Source organism: Mus musculus, chromosome 9 (assembly GCF_000001635.26).
Source record: "Mus musculus strain C57BL/6J chromosome 9, GRCm38.p6 C57BL/6J".
Classification (NCBI taxonomy): Eukaryota; Metazoa; Chordata; class Mammalia; order Rodentia; family Muridae; genus Mus; species Mus musculus.
Window position 1 is genome coordinate 62,129,173 of NC_000075.6, and position 18,946 is coordinate 62,148,118.

General features: G+C 45.1%; 1 long non-coding RNA gene across 1 annotated transcript; it reads left to right on the forward strand.

The window, feature by feature from the left end:
- The first annotated feature begins 11,488 nt into the window (after nt 1-11,488).
- On the forward strand, nt 11,489-18,652 carry Gm39351. The gene is made up of 3 exons (XR_870822.1): nt 11,489-11,928; nt 14,186-16,167; nt 17,901-18,652. It is a non-coding gene; the product is annotated as a predicted gene, 39351 (long non-coding RNA).
- The last annotated feature ends 294 nt before the right edge of the window (nt 18,653-18,946 follow it).

An 18,946-nucleotide genomic window follows, 5' to 3' on the forward strand; every position in this document is an offset into this window, starting at 1 on the left:
ATTTTACACATACAAGAGACATATAGATAGGCCATACACATAGACCATTTACAAAATAATCATTAACTTAGAGCTAGGAAAATGCATCTGAATAGATCTCCATGACTCAAGTGTGTGGTAGACATCCTGTGGGGAATTGCAGGTTGGTCTCCAGTCGAGCTGAGGTCTGAACCCTGATGGTCATAATTCACCTACATGACACGGTAGGCATTCCCTCATGCTCCTGGAACTCTGGCCCCACAGCCCCGACAAGAAAAGCATGGTCAATAGTCATGTAAGCAATGGCCCAAGCTTCTGACCTTCAGGCTAAACTCCTCCCCAGTTACCTAGCAACAGTGAAGACCATAAAAAGGGGTGCTCAGCCTCCACCTCACTCACTCTCTTACTCTTTTTGTTTACCTCTCACTTCTCTCACTTCTCTCTCCTCTTCCCTTTCTCTTTGTCTTCTCCTCTCTTCTCTCCTCTCTCTCTCTCTCTCTCTCTCTCTCTCTCTCTCTCTCTCTCTCTCTCTCTCTCTTTCCCCTGCATTTCTATAATAAAGCTCTTAAACCATAGAGAGTCTCTGCTCCACGAAGACGCACTACACACTCTGGTCAGTGTTGGGAACTTCTTTCCCTATTCCCTCTCTCCTACAATTCCAGGCTTTAGCAAGGTAGCTCCAGGGTCACCGGTCAGAGGCTGCCCCTTCTCCACCCCCCACTCCCCCCTCCGAGTGGGGTCAGCCTTAGATGCTCACCCGGAGCATGTAGAAAGCACTGGCAGCTCTGCCTGCGTCCGCCTGCTCAGAGCACAGGAACTCTGGCGGGACATGGGCCCCTTTTCCTTCTCCACTTTTCTCCAGGGCTCCCCGGGACCCCCCCCTTTTTTTATTCCCTACAACATCCTACTACCTTTAGCAATGAGGACAAAAGTTAATTCTTTGAACCACAAGATCTTAGAAAAAAAATCTTTGCTTTCCACCCTTTCTTCAATACCTCATTGTCAAATATAAATTGCAAATACATAAGGGTAGGGCATCATGAAGAATGGGGGAAGGGAGAGAAAACAAAACCACAACAAAATCAACACAGTTGCTGCAGAAGAAAAGAACAGAGAGAAGGCTTTCCCATAGGCAGCCAAACCTTCCACTCCTGAAACCTGTGGGTCTAGACCCACAGACTTCATGAAAGAGTGATTTCCCAGCAGATGATCAGGATACTGCTATTGGAAGAAACAGAAAGGGAATTTCAACCTTGGCAGGGGCGGGGGCACATGACTGAGAGTCACACATATAGTACCTTTTATATAGTCAAGTTGACCATGAACTCCTGGTCTTCCTTCGTTTGCCTCTGAAGTGCTGGGGTTACAGGTTTACATCACCATATCTAATTTATGGGGTACTGGGGTTCAGACCCAGGGCTTTATGGATGTTTGGCAAGAGCTCTATGACCGAGCTACATCCCAGTCTTTTGTTTTTATCTTAAGCCAACTGGAGATCACTGTCTGAAAGAGTCCTAACAGTGGTGGTACAGGACTATTATAGAGAGAAACCAGGTAGCTCTTGAGATGGGTGGAAGTTTGATACACAGAAAGGTATGGGTGTGGGTGCTTCTAGTTGGAATAAACAATACAGACAAAAGCCTCAAGACCGCGAAAAAGGACAAACAACTCTGTGAAGAATAATAAATACTGAAATGCAGGTCAAGATCAGATTGCACACAGATTCGAAGGTCAGTCGCTGTCGGAGCTTGGTTCAAAGCCAAGTTCAAGCCACCAGAGGCTTTAAAGGCTGAGAGTGACCTGGTCAACCAAGGACCCAGGGAAGAATAGCCAGTATGATCTCACAAGTTGGCCTGAAGTGGGGGACCTCCCAGGAATGAGTCAATGAGGGCAGAATCCAAGCACAGATTCCTCCTGAGATGTGTGACATCAGCAGTAGGTGACCCCTCAGCAAGGCCCAGTACTCAGCATTTCAGTAGACACAGAACTCTCAATGTTCAGATTTAATGACTGAATATCTTAGGAACATAACCCTCAAGATCGGTCATGTACACATTCCACAGATGTTTTACTTTGAGCCCAGCACTCATATGGGAGTTTGACGAATGAGCAAAGACTGATATCATTGAGGCATACTTCCACACACACAAAAATAATGAAACCCAACCATGATACATACTATGAGAATTACTGAGTACTACGAAATCTTGGGCCAGGGTACCTATCCCAATCCCATGGGTGTTTTCGGATCAGAGAGAGTGTCCCAGCAGAAATGACAGCTAGGGTAGGTCTGAGGCAGGATGGGAGTTAAATATGGTGGAGGGGGGTTTGACGGGTAATTCACTCAGAAGCACGTGCTAAGATTAGATGATGCTTCATCAGAGGTGTGGAAAATTCCAGTGTGGCTTTTCTCCAGAGATGAAAAACACGTCAGAAGACTTCGGTAGGAGGCAGCAGGTTGTCAGCTTCTCTGTGTTGTCAGTCTAAGAGCAATGCTTACATGTTGTAGTTGAGGTCCTTCAATTCCATTTGTTGTTTTGATCACACACAAGAAGAAGCCAACAAGGGGCCAATCTCATTTATAGTGTAAGTGGGTGCTCAATACCCAACAGATGGTTGGAGGTAAAGATTATGTGGGAAGTCTTTGAAACTATCTCCTCTGCAGATTGATGACTGCAGTCATTTGATGCAACAGTAAACACAAGATAGAAAATGCTAATTCTTCTAAGAAGAGCCATGTGGCCACTCACATGTGCACCAAGGTACAAACAACTCATGAACTTTCTTGAGAATAGATTGTTATATGACACCGACTTTTCCTGGGGAGACAATACACACACACACATGCACATATGTACATGTGGGAACCCTAGATAGGGAACCCATCACAGACCACAGTTAATGATTGCACTGAAGTCTAACTTGGAAAACCAATGAGTTTGCATTCGGGTTATTATGAAGGGTATGGGTGAATGGAGATAATTCAAAGCAGCTGCACCACAAGAAACACGAGTGAGGACTCCCCAAAGTTCCAAGCCTGGAGTTCTCTGCACGGCTTGCAGGCTAAATCGTTCTGCAGCCCTGTTGGCCACAGTCTTCTCTCAGCTGCCTTATTCCTTTTGTAAAGCTGGGGAAGGGCCTCTGAGAATTTACACTTTTCCAGACTTGTGACCTTCTGTCTACTTCTTAAATCTCCAGAGCCTCTCCCTCCCCCCTAGAGGGAAAGGCTCTTTTCTGAGGAAACTGCCATCTAACACAGGTGTGCAGATCACAGAGCAATAGATGGAGGTTGGGGGGAGGATCTGGTGCCTAAGGCAGGAGCAAGGGGAAACCCTAGAGATGGGTAGGAGGCATACAGTGGGAACACTTCTGGCACTGGAGAGAATGCCTAGTGCCTAGTACATGCTTGGCAGGGATTTGCAGAAAGAAATGAAATCAAGAAAGAAAGAGGCTTGGCTTGTGTTTCAGGTTTTTAAAAAAAATTGGCTTTCTTCTCCCTGAGCCCATATACATCATCAAGTATAATGAGCTCTCTAGCTCTCTGCATCCTGATTTTACATCCATGGACACAATCATCCATGCATCAAAAACATATGGAAGAAATTTGAGTTCATACTGAACATAAATAGACTGTTTGCTCTTGCTCTCACTCCCTGAACAATGCTGTGTGGTACCCATTCACATGACATGGACGTACTATTACCCAGTGCATAGCATCTAGAGATGAAGTGCTTGGGAGGATGCTCCTGTTTGTCTGTACGTGCTCTTCTGTCTCATATGAAGTTCATGGAAAGGGATGCAGGCACTTTTTGGACTTCAAGGTATATATCTCAGAGTTCCTGATTCCCCAAACACAGGATCAGATGGCACACAGCTTTTTTCCATGAAGGCCGGAACCTGAGAATAGACAGGCATTGTGAGAATCCTAAAAGACTCTGGGCAGACACTCCAGGGTTCAAGGCCAGCATCCAGACTCTGGTGACCCTGTCACTGAGAACTCACTTGAAAGAGTCATTGCCATTTTCTGACATACTTTTAGAAACCTTTGGGACAAACTGTCTATTAGCAACTGTGGTGGTTTGAATTAGAAATGTCCCCAGTAGGTTTATGTATTTGAACACTTTCCCCAGTTCCCAGTGATGCTTAAGGAGGTTATATAAACTTTAGGTGATGAAGCCTTCTAAAGAAAGTATGCCGCTGGGAATGGCTCTATATAGCCTTGCTGTGTGAACACTGAAGATCTTGTTCCCCAATTGGTTCTTGATCAATCAATAAAGATGCCACAAGCTAATGGTTGGGTGGAAGAGGCGGGACTTCCAGGTCCCCCACAAGCAGGACAGGAGACACAGGAAGAAGAAAGGGTATTCACCATGCTTCAGAGGGAGAGAGAGTCTCCAGCCATGTGACCCCTTCCCCAATTGGGAGATTAGAAACACAACTAAGCTGAGGGCAGATGTAAGGTGTTGAGCAAGGAGAGGTAACTGGGCAACTAAGCTAAGGGTAGATTTAGAGTGTTGAACCAGGAATAAAGGAAAAAGCACGCTAGCTGCGGAAGGTTTAGAGAAGCCCAGTCGCTGAGCCAGAAGGCAGGTTAAAAATGAGCCCCGTGTGTGTGTGTGTGTGTGTGTGTGTGTGTGTGTGTGTGTGTGTGTGTGTGTGTGTCTTTTATCCGCAGATCCAAGGGAACCAGGGCGGTGGCTGGTAGCTCAGTCTGCCCAGAGCTTAAAGCAGGGTAGTACGAACACTGCACCTTGCCCCTTCTCTCTCCCTTTCTGTTTGTAAAGGAAGAAAATGTGATCAGCCAGCTTCCTCTGCTATGCCCTCCCTAACATAATGGAATTCATCATTCCGGAACCATAAGCTAAAATAAACCCTTTCTTCCTTAACTTGCTTATAGTCATGGTGTTTTATTACAGCCACAGAAAAGTAACTAACGCAGCAGTCCTCAGAGGTTTGGTTTAAACAGCCACAATGAATCATTGCCACTGACTGAGTGTGTCTGCATCGGAGGAATCTTTTCACATGTATTAGGACAGAAAAGGAAGAAAGACTGCTTTTATATAAAGAAGATCAGCTTGTCTTTTTCTTTCCACACCATATAAAAGACAGGCCTCTCTCTCTCTCTCTCTTCTGGTGCACATTTTGACTAAAATGTCCCTCTTCTGTATTCTTCCAACACTCAGGCAGAATAATAATAATAATAATAATAATAACTTGTGGAATAATTTAGTAAAATTGCGGGTTAATAGGTTAATGTTAACCTTACCTCTCACTGATTCTGAATTAATCACTGGGGGAAACAGTAAACTGCTTAATGAAAGTGTCACCCTCATTAAGGAATGCTAAGTGAGTATGAGGACGCCTCCCTGAGAACCAGCACGGGCTATGTGCTCATGACAACCCTAGCATTTAAAGGTTTCATGACTGAAGGGTCTAAAGTTGAATTTTGTGATAAGATACCTGCAGAATAAGGCCCACTTTAACAATGATTCTGCCTCTCTAGTGTGTTCTAAAGATTGTTTCCATGGGGACATGCATTGTGCGCTCTAAAGTTTTCCTCATATAGATTTTTTTCTCTTGCATCTAGATATTTGGAGAGCATCTATCATTTGGGTATCTCCTCTCTGAACATGTCTCCAGGAGGGGAGAGAAAAACATTTCTAGAAAGACATAAAAGCCGGTCACTCATCAGAAAGAGCCCGTAAAATTTGTAAAATTATACAGGACTTGAAGGACTCCTAAGTGACCTTCCTTCCGGAACTCATCTCCTGCTCAGGTATCAGTTGAGGAGACAAAAGCCCAGGTCCATATCCCTTGCTACATTTTCTAAGATGTCTTCTCCAGTGTTTGAACCTTTCTGGACTAGACAGACTAAAACCCAGGTGGAAGGCTTGCTGGACTGGGAGGTTCGGGCCCTTAGACAAAAGATGCCTCCTCTATGTGCCAGGGGCAAAGCTGTGCCTACCTCTCACCATCGTATTCCCCTGTGGAATTCAGAAGACTGCATTGCTTAGGGTAGGCTTGGCTTGGTTCAAGCCAGTGATGAGAGCAGAGGCAGTAAATGCTGCTTCACATCAGAGTTCTGTGGGCTGATCATTATGGGATGTGCCACGTTTTACTAGGAAACATAGTTAGCAGCTCTGGGAATAATTAAGGTCTCTCATCTCAGCCCCTAAGATCTCCTGAGGTATCCGCTGCTGTCCCAGTCATCCATCGCCTGCCTGACCTACTGGCCATCTGGATGTACAGAAACAGTTAAGGATCCCAAGGTCCTAGAAGATGAGGGGGTGGCTAGTTGGTCCTTCTATCACAATGTGGTAAACTGTTGACCTGAAGTAAATGATGACCTCACTATTAATTCAGCTGCTGGAATATAAGATTGTCCTGGTATCCATCAGTGAGATGCAGCAGGTTGCTAGGCAAACCTAGCAACAGATAGTCCTTGCAGAAAGACAAAGTACTGTGACCAGAGATGGACAGGTCAAGAACTCAGAGCCCAAATTAGAAGTTAAGGCCATGGATGCGGTATTAGCAGCCATAGCCTGACCTGGGCCAAAAATGGCCAAGGCTTTGGGATTCAGGGATTGGAGCTCCCACTGGACTCCAGTCCCTGGGGAACATAGTTTGTATAGTGAGGTAAGCAGGACCTTATTTTTCCAAACAGAACACATAGAAAGGAATCAGCTAAGACAGAGGTTCAAGCCAAAGGATAGGACATAATGTGCTTGGTGACTTGGACCACAGGACAGGTTTGGTGGTAGGGAAATGAGACAGGACCTTCCCTGCCTAGGGGCTAATGTCAGGGGAACAAAGAATGAAGGTCATAGAATATGTCAGTCCTGTGAGGCCATCATACTCTAGGAATGACTGGATAATCACACACTCCAAGAAGACTTGGTGAGTACAGGCAGAGGAGAGTAAGCTTGGGAGCTAATCCAAGCAACACAATGGAGACCAGGAAATCAGAGCTCAATATATAAAACAGGAATCAAGAGACCTTGGACAAGACAAGTAGGGAGAGGCTTCGGGGAGAAGAGTTGAGAGGAGCCACTGAGTTTAGTGACCAGCCAGCTGCCACTTAGTACCGGATCAGGGAGACTTCAAGGAGACAAGAAGCAGTTCTGATGAGTTCATAGATCTGGCAGTACATGCTACCAACCAACAAGGAAAGGACATCAACACCTGAAGGAAGGGGCCTCTCCCTTCTTTGCAGCATTGTGGCCCACAGTGGGCACATGTTGATAAGGTCCACAGGCTCTCCCTGAACATCAATGGACTCTGTATGTTCTCACATTCCCAGCTAGTGGGAGCTGGGAGCTCCAGGCTCTGGGAAATCACCAGTTATTTAGGTACTCATAAGAGTCTTTACACCAATGAGCTATGAGGCTGTTAACATTCCCATCCTGCCCAATGCCTAGGAATTTGGCTTGCTCCTGAGGATAAGAGTTCCGTGGACTGATCATTATGGGATGTTCCATGTTTTACTAGGAAACATAGTTAGCAGCTCTGGGAATAATTAAGGTCTCTCATCCAGAGACTGGAAAGGACTTGAAGTGACCAGAGATGCTACATACATACGGAGTTGAGCAAGTGGCTAGTTAGTGGTAGTTAGACTAGATTCTGTCTCTAGTGCAGGGTGGAAGAGGGTTCCACAGAGAACTCTAACTGTCTTGGCTGGGGTTTCACCAACTGTAAGGAGTCTCTGTACACTAGCTTTTAGAATCTAAAAGCTATTATTCTAAAAAAAAAAATCATTGTTCTAAAATTCAGAATAATAGAGGCACAGAGGGTGGAGAGATGGCTCAGCAGTTAAGGGTGTTGACTGTTCTTGCAGAGGACCAGAATTTGCTTTTCAGCCCCCGTGTCAGGCAACTCACAACCAACGGCCTCTGGGTCCAGCTCCAGAAGCAATGGCTCTCTTTCCTGGCCTCCTTCAGCACACATGTGCAGAGACACACACATTTCAAAAATAAAATAAGTCTTGTTAAAAAGAGAAAGACATGGGCATTTGTTTTATAAGCTAAAATAAAATTTCTGATTAAAAAATAAAATAAAATAAAATCCTCTCTAAGCTGGGCCATTCCATGGATGGGAAAACACAGCCCAGAGAAAGTTGTGCAAAAATCTTACAACTGTGTGCTTGCTCCAATTTGTCACGCTGCCTCGCCTCCACAAAGAGAACCGTTGAAGGTAGAGCCTTTCTTGACTGAGAGCCAGGAGGCTGCGAGCAGGAACAAGCAAAATCATTGTGCAATATTTCTCTGGGAGTCTCAGACAGACACTTTGAGCTGTTGCCCAAGCTCACCGAAGACAAGCCCATTTCATTTCCCTGCTTCCCTCCCCTGCTTCTCTCCCACTCAGTCCTAGCAGCATCGATCATTTTACTGGGTGAAACAGAAAGACTGAGCCTGGTGCTCATCCTCTGGCTCTGGGCGCTGTCAACTTGCGTGATGAATGGAAATTGGAGCTCAGCAGAGGCCTGGGCAAAGCTTTGCCTGATCACTGATCACTGGTATTGTGGAGGCTCCTAATTGTCACCTGGTGATGGGGTGCTGCCCTGGGGTTAAGAGAGGAGGGGCTCTCTCGGGTGTTATTAGCCTTTATGTTGCAGATGGACAAAGAGAGGTTCAGATCAAGCTATGCCTGATTCACTGTACTTCTGCTAATATCCCAACCATATCAGTGGAAGTCAGAAAAGCATACACCCTCCCCAACCAAATACAGCAGATGGATAAGGGCGAAAACTCTTCACCCTACTACAATAATGTCTTCTCACTAGCTGTGGTATGTTCCAGTACCTGGGAAGGTCCTTCAGATATTGATGAAGGGCCCCTGACATTCTGAAAGCTACAGACCCATACATCACTGAGTTTGAAACGGGCTTTGGTGCCTGTCCCCTGGAATAAGAGTGTCGTTCATTTAGGATTTATGGCTCTGTGGATGACAATTTATCTAAATGGCTACAGAGACCATTAATGGGAGACTTTAGTGCTTCTGATTCAGTGGGGGGTAGGGAGGGACATGCATCTGGGAGCTTTATCTTATATAAAAAATCAGGTTAAAGTGAATTCCCCAAAACTCTATGGCAGCAGCAATTACTAAACTGCCTTTAAGACAAAGCAAAGGAGGGGTGCTGGGCAAATAGCTCAGTTGGTAGAGTGCTTGCCTAGCATGTATGAAGTCCTGGGTTCAATCTCCAGCATCTGAGAGGTACGAGGATGAGGCTTTGGAGTTCCTGGTCATCCTCAGCCATAAATAGAGTTCAAGGCCAACCTGGGCTCTTAGCCCTCCTCCTCTCCTCCTTCCTCTCCTCCTCCTCCTACCTCCTCCTCCTCCTCCTCCTCCTCCTCCTTCTTTTAAAGTGTATCATGGTATAGTGTTTTTCCTTTCTGTCTTATTTTCTGCACACGTGTATTTACATACATGACTTCACAAAATCTATAGAATTTTAAGCTAAGACCTTGTGTGCTTTGCATTTTGCTGCCCCGCTCAGTCTTCTGTGCTCTGGTTATCTTGTCCTCAGGAGTATGTGCTGTGCACGATAGCTAACACTGTGGTGGGTGTGTGTAAACCATAGGTATGGTGCACACACACACAACTTTCCTACTGTGCGATGTTACATTGTGTCCATTTTCACCCCAGTCTCTGACATTTTCTTTGGGTTGAATCCAAGAAGTGAGCTTCTTGGGTGGAGGGCACTCATTGCTTTGGGAGCTTTCTACTTGTTTTCTTCTCCCTTTCCTCTGGCAGCAGGCCATGGAGGGATGATCTGATCTATTGACTTTTTTATTCTTTTCTGGGAAAATGATTATTGGGTGTGTCTCGTCCCCTCACCACTTCCTGGCCCTCAAACTAGGACATTGTCCTTGGCTTTAGCTGCTCCTCCACCTTATCCAGGAACTCATTCACCCAGCACCCCTAAATCCAGGCCGACTCTGTTCTCTGGACTTCCTCCCTGATCTCACCAATCTTACCAGCCCCCAGCAATCCCACCAAAGTCTCTCCTCCCCCCACCCCAGAGCTTTCCCTAGACCACTCCATCCCCACGCTCCTCCTGAACCACTCCATAATTTATGTTCTTCACAGCACTCCTCCGACAATTAATCACCACTTAGCAGCTGTATGACCTTCAGTAATCCCAGAAGCTTGTCGTGAGAATTTAATGAGATCGAGCCTATAAAATAAATACCTATGGCAGTGCGGAGCCCACATGGCAGTTGAGTAATAAGCGGAAGCTGTTATTATTAAGATGGCCAGTTTGCCTTGTGACATTTCCTCTGTTGAACCTTACAGACACCCCCCTCCACCATCATTTATCTGTGTGCAACCGGGTTCTAAGTCCCCGAGGGAAGAGGCTCTGTGGCACCCACACCAGTGTCGTACAGAGACTCTCCGAACATGGCTGCCTCTGGTCAAGTTATTAGGATCACCTAGGTCTCTGCCCTCTGCTGCTCCACTGGGCTTTGCTTCTTAGCTGACTCTGCAGCCCAAGTTCTCACCTCCGCCACCTCTGGCTCACCATTCAAAGCTGCTAACGTATGTATCAAGATCCAGATGGGTGCCAAAGTCCCAGTTTTGGAAATTATCACAGCTGTGTGTTTCATTTTACTGAGTGGTAGGGATGCTAAGTGTGTGCACCGGGGGTTCTAAGTTGGGGGAAGCTTGAAGAAGATAATCCTGTCCCTGAAGCCCCGTTTTGCAGATGCGATGTCTTCATGCTGTGCCTGAATTGGTTGCTGAGAGGCCTGATCTCTGGCTCTCCAATTTACAGAACTTCAAAACATTATAATTAATTTAGGGTGTGTGGGGCTACATGTGTGTAAGCTGTGTGAATGCGTGTGTATGAGTGCATGTGTACATGCATGCATGTGTGTATGTGTGTGTGCATGTGCGTGCATGTTTGCGTGTGTGTATGTGTCTGTCTGTGTGTGTTTATCCTGGGCAAGTCACTACACTTTTTCATTTTCAGCTTCCTTCTCTACCAAACCAGAGGGTAGGAGTAGACACCTGAAGCATCCTTCAATTAAATTGTATGGTTCAGTGAAACGGAAGCTCGGAGAGGTTATGAGACATCCCTGGACTATAGACTACACAAACTAAGACAACCCCCTGCCTCACATTCCGGAACTTTGTCATCGCTCTAGTCTCATGCTGATAGGTGGTTCTCATCTCATGCCTCCCATGATAGATGTCTGAGTCACAGAGAGGTGGTCAGGGCCCAGCTCTCACAGAGCTTCTACACTGAAGCTTGGAACAGGGGCATGAGTGGAAAATTTAAACTCAAGTCGAAGTTGAAGCTTCTAGGCTGCTCGCCGTGGTCCATTTTCCACATCTGCTAGCATAATCAGCTGATTGAATCTGGGTAAAATAAACCCAAATGTTCAGCGCCTGATTGCACACACAATCAAGTTCCAGACAGTGGGGTGTGCTCAGAACTCTGCCGTGCAATTCCTCCTCACCCTGCTTTTCCCTTCCTCACTGGCTAAAACATTTAAATAGGAGCTTGCTGCCTCGACTCAGGAACATAGGCACTGTGCTATGGATGAGCAACAACATAGGTCTCTAATGCCTGGAGATACTGCTGAACCCATTCTTCCCCCAGAGACAGAAATCAATTTCTAGGTGCTAAATGAGGCACTGCTGTTGTTTGGGTCTTTCCTGTACCTTCTACGCATGGATTCTAACCAATAGAGAGGCCAGAGGAAAACCAACAGGGCTAACGGAATACAAACGACGGGGCAAATCCTGCAAGCCATGGTGGTCAGTATCCCCCCAAGGTCACAGCGCATGGACTACATTAAAAGACTCATGAGAGGCTGGGAAGATGGCTCAGCAGTTAGGAGCACATGCTATTCTTGCAGAAGACCCAGGTCCAGTTCCTGGTACTGGTCTGCAGTTCATAATCGCCTGTAACTCCATCTCCGAGGAATCTGAGGCCAGCTTTTCCAGGTAACTAATTCACATGCACAGGCATTACAGAAATACACATAATTAAAAATAGATCTTTAAAGGTAGGCATGGTGCTGCAAGCCTTTGATCTCAGCACCCAGGAGGTAGAGTAAGGAGGGCCTCTGTGGATTCAAAGCCAGCCTGGTTTACATAGCATGATCTAGGCCATGAGGGGCTACATAGGAAGACATTGTCTCAAAAAAGAAAAAATACTGAGTAAGAAGGGCTTGGCGGTACATACCTATAAGTAATCCCAACACTTGGGAGGTTTAAGCTAGCCTGGGTTACATAATGAGAATGTCTTAAAAAAAATAGTGATGGGTGGGAGAAAGAAAAGCCCACCCAATCTAACTGAAGTCCACGGACTTGTGCAGCCTCAGTGATGTTGGACTATAGAAAGCAATTTGGAAAGAGACTAAAGAAAAGGCTTGCCTAAAATGATGGTTTTGGCTTGAGAGGTTATTAAAATCACCAGGGAAGCTGAAAAATAGCAATCCTTATATTCCACTACCAAAGTTAGGATTATGGGCAACCTCCAAGGGTGTGTGGTCCAGGAATGTGTATTTCAAACCTTCTAGATGAGTCTGAGTCTGGGCTGAATTATATCTGATGAGAAGCTACGAGAGAAACTAGGACGACCATAAACAGAGAGTCCACTCCTCCTAAGACTGCGTCTGTCACTAAGCTTTCCTGATTGAGCTTTTAAAAATAATCAAAGAAGAAGCTTTCTGCAAGGAAGTTCATATGGCATCTTAGTTATCTTTTTATTGCTGTGATAAACCACCATAACCAAAGCAGCTTAGAGATGGAAGGGTTTGTTTGGCCTATGGTTCCAGAGGAGTAAGAGTCCTTCATGGCAGGAGAGCATGGCAGCAAGCAGCAGACACGGCATTTGGAGCAGAAGCCAGGGGCTCATGTCTTGAACTGCAAGCAGGAAACAGATTGAGGGAACTGGGAGTGGGCAGAGGTCTTAAACTTCCGAGTGACACACTTCCTCCAACAAGGTCATATCGCCTAAGGCTTGCCCAGGCAGTATTAACAACTAGGACCCAAGAGTTCAAATACCCAAGACTGTGGAGGGACATTTCATTCAAACCACTACACATCATGCCCTGGAAATATCTGGGCTTTGGGGTTAGAGACAAGATGACTTTGTGGCTCTGACGACCTGAGTTGATCTCTTAAATGAACTTATATAGTGCAAGAATATCCTGACTTTAATATATTGTCTTCTGAGCCTCACACTAGTATCTGTGATGGCACATGCCCATGCACACACTCCTATAAATAAATAAATGCAAAACTTCTCTTTAAGAAGTGGTCACGCTCCTTGCAGCTCTGCCCTTCACTAACCGTGTTACATACACAGTGCATAAACCTTGGTTCTTTTGTTGGGGACAATAGGGAAAGTAAAGGTTGCCATGGAAATGAAATAGGAAAATGTATGTACAAATATCAAGCTCAATGTCAACACCCAATAATGCCACTGAAATGTCAGGTGCCCTCTGGGCATGATGTTCTTGCTTGGTGTTGTGTACAAAGGCAGGGGTGACATCAGTGACCCAGGAGAGATGACAGAATGAGGGGCCAGCTGTCAGGCTGCGGTCCACCCACAGGCACCTATCCACCTTGGGTGAAAGGATCCTGGCATCTGCTAGGACTGACCCATGCCACCGTGAGTCTCTGGCCCTTGGATAAATAACTGACCCCCCGGTTATTAGTGCTCTGTGGTCACCGCTGGAGGCCTGCCAGAGCCAGACCAGGCCTTTGTGGCACTGATGGGATCTTGTGGAGTCCCAGGCAAGCTCACCCTTCAGGCCTGATTTCCATTAGTTCAGGATGGAGGAGAAAGGGCGTGTTCTGGAAGCTCCCGGGATTCTGCATCATGACTTGGAAAAAATAAAAGGGCTTAATTACTTTGGGGGGAAGTACATGGGCATTTGACATTTTGAAAAATGGTTTCATGACATTTCTTTGATAGGTCTGGACCAAAGGCAGCTGCTTATACGTTAGGGAAGTGACAGAAAAGGAGAAAGAAAGGGAGTGGACGGGGAGCCTGGGTCTTTTAATAACACTCCTTATGTTTACAGAGTGCTTGCTACCATTCCAAACAGCCTCACAGTCAATACTAAATTATTTGATTTTTATGGTAACTCAACAAGGAAGGGCAGGAGGTCAAGAAACTCTGCCCCTTGCCAGCTGGGTAATCCTTGGCAAATTAACTTTGCCCACATTAGTTTTCTCTTCTTTCAAATAGGGATGCTGTCTGCTCCACGGGCTTGTGGCGATAATTAAATGAAAAACTGTAAATGAGTCCCGGAGGATGGCTCCTAGCACTGGACAGGTACTATGCAGTGAGTTTCCATCTCCTCCGGTTATATGGATGAGAAAACTGAGGACAAAGAAATACCAACTGTCAGGGGAGTGACAGGATCCAAGGTCTGGACACGCCTGCTTCAGAGTTCTCTCACTACAACATGCAGATTCTTAGGAAAGGGTGTGTTACAGAAGAAGCCAAAGTCCCATTTGTGCTATCTTCCACAATTCGTTCCATTCTGGTGATAGAGTCTGAAATGAATTTCGGGCCCCTAAGGCGTAGGACAGGCAACTAGGAAGAGAGGGCTCTAAAGGAAGGCAGCAGTCTCGAGTAAGAAAGGGGAGGAGACCGAGGTTGGGCTGGCTTTGGGGGAGGTGACTGAGGTACAACTGGCTTCAGAAGTGGCTTCAGCCTGCCAGGCTTGCAGTGCAATGTACTAGCATAGGTCACAGAACACAGAGCCTCCTGGATGCACTCGCAGACAAGGAATATCTGCCATAGCAACGCCTGGCAAAAATCAAGGCTAGACAGTCTCCTCAGACTGACACACTTAGGAGAAACTCCAAGAGACTAAACTCAGAGTTGTGTATTGTGATGGTTCCCCTAACTGCGCTTGGCAGCATCCCACAGGCTGTAGCTCTGGACTGAGTTAAAAAGGAGAAAGCAAACTGATGGCCAGCATTCATCTCTCTCTACTACCTGACTGTGACTGCTGCCTCAGGTTCCGGCCTCCATGTCTCCCTCGCCATAATGCACTAGATTCTTGAAGTATGCACAGAATACATCCCTCCTCCCTCAAGTTGATTTTGTTGAGTATTTTGTCATAGTAAGAAGAAAAGGAGCCATTATAGGCACCAAGCTCCAAAACCCCAGAGCAGTACAAAATACGGAGCTAGACAGAAATTGGCTTGAAAGACCTACTCTGCTTTCTCAGACTGACTGTCAATCAGTAGGTTGTGTGGCATAGCGGAAAGGACAGCTGATCAGGACTCAGGAGCGCCGAACCATCCCCATTCCACACAAGCTTTCACCATGAGCTCAGCTTGTCTTTTGTGAACTTCAGCTTCCTTCCCTGTTAAATGAATGGTCTGCAAAGATGGTTCAGCAGTCATGAGCACTGCCTGTTCTTCCAGAGGACCAGTGTTCAACTCCCAGCACCCACATGGCAGTTCAACAACCATCTCTAAATCCAGTTCCAGGACATCCGGTGATGCCTTCTGTTTCCCTTGGATACCAGGGATGTGGGTAGTGTACAGACATGTGTATGGGCAAAACATCAATACTCATAATATCAAATAAATGAAGGAATGAATGAATGTATGCATGCATGTAGTAGATTGGACTATGCGATAATCCTTATGGTTTATCTCAACCTTAATACACACATTCATATTTTATCCATGTAATAAAGATCTGAGTTTTTTATTTTAAAATCTTATTGAGTCATAGAAAGGTAAATTAAAGTTAAAAATGGGCAGTGAAAATATTCTAATATTCATTCATTGAATGTACTATAAGTATTTTAAGAATCCTAAGTGAGCAACAAATTCTTAGAACTAATATAAGAATTGAGCCAAGTATCTGAATGTAAGACAAGTGTGAACATTGAACAATTAAACTGCTAATAATTTCAAGAATGTAGTTTTTAAAATATTAATCGATTCTCAATTTGTAAGATAGATGTTCTGTTTGTTTATTTGTTCGCATGAGTTTCGCTCGGCTGGGTACAGAATCCAGAACTTCTCATATACAAGGCAAGTTCCACCTCTGAGTTAAGCTCCAGGCTGGACTGTGGCGGTTTAGTATCATCTCAATGAGATCTGAGAGTGTGTCAGAAGTGGTTAATGTGAATCAAGTGTGCACAAGGAGAAACATAATGGTCACTTAAAACCAGACAGCAGCGTGGCTGGCCTCAGTTCCAGGTTAGCATTCTTTGTAGTGGTTCATTATGGGGACAGCACAGGATCTGAAGGCTCTAGGGAAAAGGTCATGTTTGAATTTGGAAAGTTAGGAAGGTGTGTGTGTGTGTCCATGTGCTTACAGAGGCCAGAGGCCAGTCTTTTTTTTTTTTTTTTTTTTTTTTTTTTGGTTTTTTTTTTTTTTTTTTTTGGTTTTTGAGACAGGGTTTCTCTGTGTAGCCCTGGCTGTCCTGGAACTCACTCTGTAGACCAGGCTTGCCTCAAACTCAGAAATCCTCCTGCCTCTGCCTCCCGAGTGCTGGGATTAAAGGAGTGCGCCACCACGCCCAGCCAGAAGACAGTCTTAGCTGTCATTTCTCAGGTGCTGTCCACCCTATTTTTGGAGACAGGGTCTCTCATTGGTCTGGAGCTTGCCAAGTAGGCTAGGCTAGTAAGCCCCAGGGATTTACACGTCTCCTCCCCTCCAGTGATAAATGCTGGCATTGTAGCCACTGTAATGTAAATAATATAATGTAAGCACATTACTATACCTGGTGGCTGCTGCTGCCGCTTCTCCACTTCCTCCTCTTCCTCTTCCTCCTCCTCCTCTTCTTCCTCTTCCACTTCCTCCTCCTCCTCCTCGTTCTTTAATGTGAGTGCTGGGGAATTGAACTCAAGTCCCCATGTTTGCAACCAAGCATTTTACCAACTGAGTATCTCCCCAGTTCAGACTTGGAGATATTTACCCTAAGAAGAAAGAAAACTAATAGCCATATCCAGGAAAGAAATCTAATAGCAATGATTGTAATATCAAGAAAACAAAAGGTGCCAGGCGTGGCAGCACACACCCTTAATCCCAGCACTTGGGAGGCAGAGGCAGGCAGATTTCTGAGTTCGAGGCCAGCCTGGTCTACAGAGTGAGTTCCAGAACAGCCAGGGCTACACAGAGAAACCCTGTCTTGAAAAACAAAAACAAAAAAGAAAAAAAAAGAAAAAGAAAAGAAAGAAAGAAAGAAAGAAAGAAGGAAGGAAGGAAGGAAGGAAGGAAGGAAAGAAAGAAAGAAAGAAAGGAAGGAAGGAAGGAAGGAAGGAAGGAAGGAAGGAAGGAAGAAAGAAAGAAAGGAAGAAAGAAAGGAAGGAAGAAAGGAAGGAAGAAAGAAAGAGAAAACAAGCTAGGAAGCTAAGTCAGGATGATCCTAGTTCTGACCTCTGTGTCTGGCTAAACTGGGTCAAATTGAGCTTGACATGTGGCTCTGCCTCAGTGGAGCTAGAATAGGAGAGTCTTGAGCAGAGGAAGCAGGCTGTAGCTGAATTACTGACCATAGCCAAGAGATAAGCAGAGGCTGTGGATGAGAGCCTTACACGAGGTGCTGGAGTTCCAGAGTACACTGATACTTCTTCCAATTCGGAGAGCTGAGGCTACAAAGGAACAGAAACCATTGAACAAGTGAGAGGAGAAGGGTAAATAGAGGCAGTGGAGTGGGATAGGGTGGGCTGATTGCCTCTGCTCGTGCCATATTAATCACGTGGCCACTGCAGCAGTGGGCTAGACCAGCTATTAAAGAGCAAGAAGCAAAACAGCACAGAGTCTGGGGGTAAATTGGCCTTTGACAGTCTGAGCATGGGGAAACTGACCGGGGACGGGGTGGGGGGCCACAGCTCAGTAGAGCCCAGTATTAACAGCTTCTGTCCAGTCTATGTTGGGCCCCATAGAGCAGAGATTTTGCTGAGATCTTTCTTTTTCTTTTATCATTCAGCTCCTGGTACCACTGGTGCTCAACAAACATCACATCCAGAGACTCTGTGAATGGGCAAAGGAACAGCTGGAATTCACTATGCTTCTTTCCCATGTTTCCTTCTTCCATCCAAAGAGGAACATCTGTACAGAAGAACTAGTTTACAGCCTCCATGTAGTACACCTTTCAAACTATTAACAGCATTTCAGCAGAGAACACTCTATCCCTGAGCAGTGCAGTAAGGGGCTAATGATATATCAATAAAACTCTGGCGCAGCCTTCTGCTTATTGAGGCAAGTGCTGGAGTTCCTCAAAGACTGCCAGACTCAGCTGCATCATATGCTGAGTTTCTTCTTTTGGAAAATGTTTCCATTTTCTCTCAGGTACTATGTACCTGTACTGAGTCTGTCTGTTCCTGATCTCCCTTTTTATTCTAGCACTTACATTTTCATAACGACTCACATTCTTTTCTATTCTGTTCCACTTTTGTTTTTTTTGTTTTTTTTTTTGTTTTGGTTTGGTTTTGGTTTTTTTTTTTTTTTTTTTTTGCTTTTGTTTTTGTTTTTGTCTTTTGGTGGACACAGGAAATCAAAGCCAGGACCTCACATAGGCTAGGCAACTCACAGAGCAACACTCCCAAACTCTTCCCTGATTCTGTCTTAGCCTGTTACCCAGAGGACATAAATTAACACATTCATTATCCCATTATACAATTTCAAGATTTACCAAAATTTGGCTATCACATATTGCCAAATAAACCATAAGAACGACTACCTAAGTGACTTTTTGTATAATAAAGAAATGAGTGGGGAATAAAAGTCTCTTGAATTTTAATAATTTACTTTCTCAGAAGTACTAAGTCAAAATTAATTTGGTTTAACCAACAATACTCAATATACAGAATCTATCAGAAATACTTACATAAATGTGTTGTCATCCACTAAGATATCACAACCATGCGCAGGACACGAAATAGTCTGAAAGAGATGAAAATTTAAACTATGCCTTCATTCAGCACTATTTATAGGATGCTTATCATTGCCTGGCACTCTCCTAGATTCTGATGA